This window comes from Gavialis gangeticus, unplaced genomic scaffold (genome assembly GCF_001723915.1).
Source record: "Gavialis gangeticus isolate Ggan-Ray unplaced genomic scaffold, GavGan_comp1, whole genome shotgun sequence".
In the NCBI taxonomy this organism is placed as follows: Eukaryota; Metazoa; Chordata; order Crocodylia; family Gavialidae; genus Gavialis; species Gavialis gangeticus.
This window is the reverse complement of record NW_017729027.1, coordinates 17,478,415-17,482,696: the sequence shown is the minus strand read 5'-3', so window position 1 is coordinate 17,482,696 and position 4,282 is coordinate 17,478,415. Positions and strand designations below refer to the sequence as shown.

The following is a 4,282-nucleotide window of genomic DNA, read 5'->3' as shown; positions in this document are numbered from 1 at the left end:
CAGGGCGGCTAGGGTCTGGAACCAGCTTCCAAGTGAGGTGGTGCAGGCTCCCACCCTGGGGGTTTTTAAGAGGAGGTTGGATGACCACCTTACTGGGGTCATTTGACCCCAGTGCTCTTCCTGCCATGGCAGGGGGTCGGACTAGATGATCTGCTCAGGTCCCTTCAAACCCTAGAAACTATGAAACTATAATCTAATCCATTGATCATGAAGCACTCTTTTAGATTGCCGCCTCAAACAAAAAAGAAAAAAAAAAGAAAAAAAAATCTATTGCTTCAACACCTCTTTGAAAAGAATCATTACTCTAAATGATAATTCATGTCAATAACTGATACTTTAGTCTGATTCACAATGATTGTTTCCCAAAATAAATCTGAATAATTTATAAACATTCCCATATTAATCCCTAATAGGTTCCTTTGCTAGATATGTACTTTTGCATACAGCTAGAAAATTGTCTTCAATTTACAAGACCCAGAGGTTCACTAGATTCTTATGATATGAAGGGTTCTTCTCTTGCAGTATTCCAAAGTGGAGTTCTCTCTTTTTTGTTAATTAAGATAGCCCAGTGTGCATGATTGCTGGGGGTGCCATTGGGTACGTGTAGGCTTTCATTTGCCATGCTACAAACTTCTTAGACAACACTGCAAAAATAAAGCACTATGGGAGCATACAGGCATTCCAGATACCTGGCTGGAAGGCTACAAAGTTCTTCCAGCCAACGGGAGATAGGGGACTGCCCCTTGGGTCACTCTAGCTCTGGGAAGTCCAGTCACTCAAAGGTTGCCCTGTCCCCTGCTAAAGGAGAAGAAAAAACAGCAGCTGCCAAAGGAAGTCATCCCCCACGCTACCACCTGTGGGGATGGCAGGGATGAAGAGAACTGCTTTCTTCACCCTCACCAGCCCCAATAGTGTCACTGCTGCTGGCAGAGCACCAGCTATTCCAGGGCTGTTGCAGCAGTGATACAAATTCCATAACAGTAACTCTCTCCTTCATTGGTCTCCTGTTCACTTTGCCAATCAGCTGATTGGTGAAGCTAGCCAGCAGCAGAACTTCAGCAGCAAGAATTGCTACCACTGCTTTAAGAGACCCAGGAAGAGCTAGGGCTCTTGAAGGAGCAGTAGGGTCCCAGCAGGGCTCCCTGACAGCTCATTTCTAGTGGGTTATCAGCCAGTCTCCTTCCCTCTCTCCTAAGAAGCTCTCCTTTGAAAGATGTGCTGTTTTGTGGCATTTTTGCCATCTTTGGTAGAGCTACAAGGGCATATTTCATGCTACAAATGGAATGCCTGCCCATGACCATTATTGTAGATTGTTAATATATAACTATACAACACCTTGTACAGTCTGTCTAGGCAAAAATTGAGGTAATCCTCCAAACTTGTTAAACTGCAGGCATGACAGCTATCAGTGTAACATGTAGCTGTATGAGCTGGAGGAGAGGGGGTGCTCAGATTTAGATACGCAAACTGTTCTTTTCCTTTACTTAACCAAACAAATGACATTGCAAACCAGTTCATTTGAAGATGTATTAAGTTGAGTTACTTGATGGTGTGTATTTTAGAATTCTTTCTATAATTGCTTGCAACTTCTATGACTTGATGGCCATGCTTGAATTCTTTATGCAGACAGCTTTGGATTTTTTCAGCTTAACTGTAATATGTACATCTACCTTGCGTAGGTGCATGTCTTCCACTTTTACTAAGGATGTTAATCTCTGAGTCATTATTCTTGTTTACTGCTTCATTGTTGTTTGTGCCCAAGACTAGCATCTAAGTTTATCTGCAAATGAGTCAGGTCTCTAAGATAATAGTAGGTGGTGTTGTCTCATAAGCATTACTCAATAATGTAGTTTCATTTTGATCAAATGTGTAAGAATTCAGAAACTATGCATTTTCATTTCTTTTAGACATGCTGGCCACATCCACATGAGCTAGCATGTGTTTGCTGTGGTATCTCAAAGCAGTTTGAGATGTCACAGAAGACACGCCATGAACTAAAAAATGTTCCCCATGCTGCATATTTGCAATGTGAACTCTAAGTTTGATACCAGGAAATTCCAGTATCAAAATAAAAGAAAACATGCTGGAAAAAAGTGGCATGGTATATGCTCCTGGAGCATGCGTAGAAGCAACTGGAGGCTGGGTCCTCCAAAGAGATGCTCTAATACCCAGCCAGAGGGTCTCTATGCCTGCCACGTACCCCTGCTGCTCCAGCGGTGCATGGCCGGGAGCAGTGGCTCACAGCTGGCTGGGTCCCAGACTCTGTCCTGGGTTGCTCCAGAGCCTGCCTTGCACCCAGGTTCTTCCCTGGGCCCAGGCACAGCAACAGGACCAAGCAGGCTGCTTTGCAGCCATGCACAGGGGCCAACTGTGCCCATCTTCTAGAGGCAGAGGCACCCCATTCTCAGCTCCAGGCCAGCAGCAGAGTCAGGATGACCCTGGAGGCTGTGGCAGGAGCCATGGGCAATCCTGGTAAGCGGAGACATAGGTTTTCTTTTTCCTGTGGGAAAACACAAATTTTTCCTTTTAAAAGGAAAACCATGGGTTTCCCCAGTTACAAACAAGCTCTCTGCAGGCTGGAAGAGTTACAGCCTGCAAGACCTACTTGCAAGCAGGTGGGAAACTAAGTCAGGGGCAGCCGTGGTGCCCACCCAGCCTGATGGCATGTGTGTGGATGGGTGGGGTCCATGGCTGTATGTGTGGGGGGGACTGTGTGGGAGGTGGGGGACTGTGTGGGAAGGGTGCCCCCCGCATGGCTCTCAGCTTCCACTGCCAGCAGCAGCAATGAGCAGCAGGCCCTTGGGGTGTTCATAGCGCACTGCAGGCAGAGCCCCCCAGTGGTGCATGGTGCCACCCAAATCCCAGGGGCACCATGCATGGTGCTTGGAACCAGCCCAGCCTGCTAATGCATGCCTTCAAACAGAACCAGGTCAGTTCCTGCCACCACCCTGGGCTCCCAGCACTTCAGGGCCTAGCTGACTCCTGCCTCCATGGGCCCACCACATGGGGGCAGGAGCCGGCTTGGCCTAATTGTGCACAGCTCCTGTATGCAGTGCCAGGAGCCCCACATCGAGGCAGATACCAGCCTAGTCCTGTCCAAAGCCATGTGCCAGTGGGCCAGGCTGGCTCCATGAACCAGGTGTAGTCCCCACGACTCACTCAGGTAGCATCATGTGCCACCAACCACAAATCCCCCCATGAACCCTCCCACAATCCACCCACAAACTCTACACCCCCACAAACTCCACACCCACTAACCACACCCACCCACAAACTGTTCAGTCCCTGTGTGGGTCTGGCAGGCACACAGCCATGGAACCACAGGTCTAAGGGGGTGGACGCTGTTGCAGGTGGCAGCAGGTCACAGCCAAGTAGCCCCCACTGCCAGACTGCTGTAGTGGGTACAGGTTAGGGCTGCTTCAGGAGTCCAGCTAACACATGGGGCTAGTGTCCCCAGATACCAACCAAATGGACCTCAGAAACTCCTCTCTGCTTGTAACATTCAAATATCGTGGGCCCTAAGGCCCACCTGGCTAGTGAGTAACCCCTATTGTATGGGGGCTAATGGGTGAATGTTACAACAAAATACTTGGGACAACTAATGAAAAAAAATAGGATAGGGTTGTCGTGTGGGTCAAAGAGTCAAAACATGAAAATAAGTGCACCTGAGGGGGACACCGAGCAGAACTCCCTGGGCCAAACCCACTGGTCCTCAAAGGCCTCCAAGGAGCCGGTGGATGCCACACACTGGTGCTCTGCCTGGAAACATGCACAGACAAGTGAAAGGAAAGTGGCCCCACAGACTCCGGGCACCTTCCCAGCCAGAGCCTCCTTCCTTGTCAAGTACAGGGCCCACTTGGCCAGGGCCAGGAGGAGGTTGACCAGGAGGTCCCCTGACTTGGTCGGGCCATGGATGGAGTGACCAAAAACAAAAAGGTGGGGGGTTGAAATTCAACCAGAACCTCAAGAAGAAGTTCTGGAGGTGGAGGGGCTGCAGCCTGGTGAACTCAAGGGTCCTCAGAAGTTCCTGAGGGCAAGTAGCCGTGAGCTGCTTGCTAGGGCAGCTTTTTATATTGCTGGGGCAAACACAGGTGCTGGCTCCACCCTGTAGCTCCCCCTGGCTGAAGATCCTAGAGGAGCTGGGCAGGGTCAGTTTGCCCCAATTACCATGATTTGCCACACACCAAAATGCATGTTCAGGCACATGCGCTAAGGCACAAATCTCCGGCACAATTTTGTGCCACTGCTGCTTAGCTGCTGCAAGCATAAATGCCCACATGTG

At 49.4% G+C, this 4,282-nt stretch overlaps 1 protein-coding gene across 1 annotated transcript in view; it reads left to right on the top strand.

Moving 5' to 3' along the window:
• Positions 1-4,282, top strand: part of KCNQ5 (potassium voltage-gated channel subfamily Q member 5) — an 849,165-nt gene that overhangs the window by 673,476 nt on the left and 171,407 nt on the right. The window lies entirely within an intron of this gene.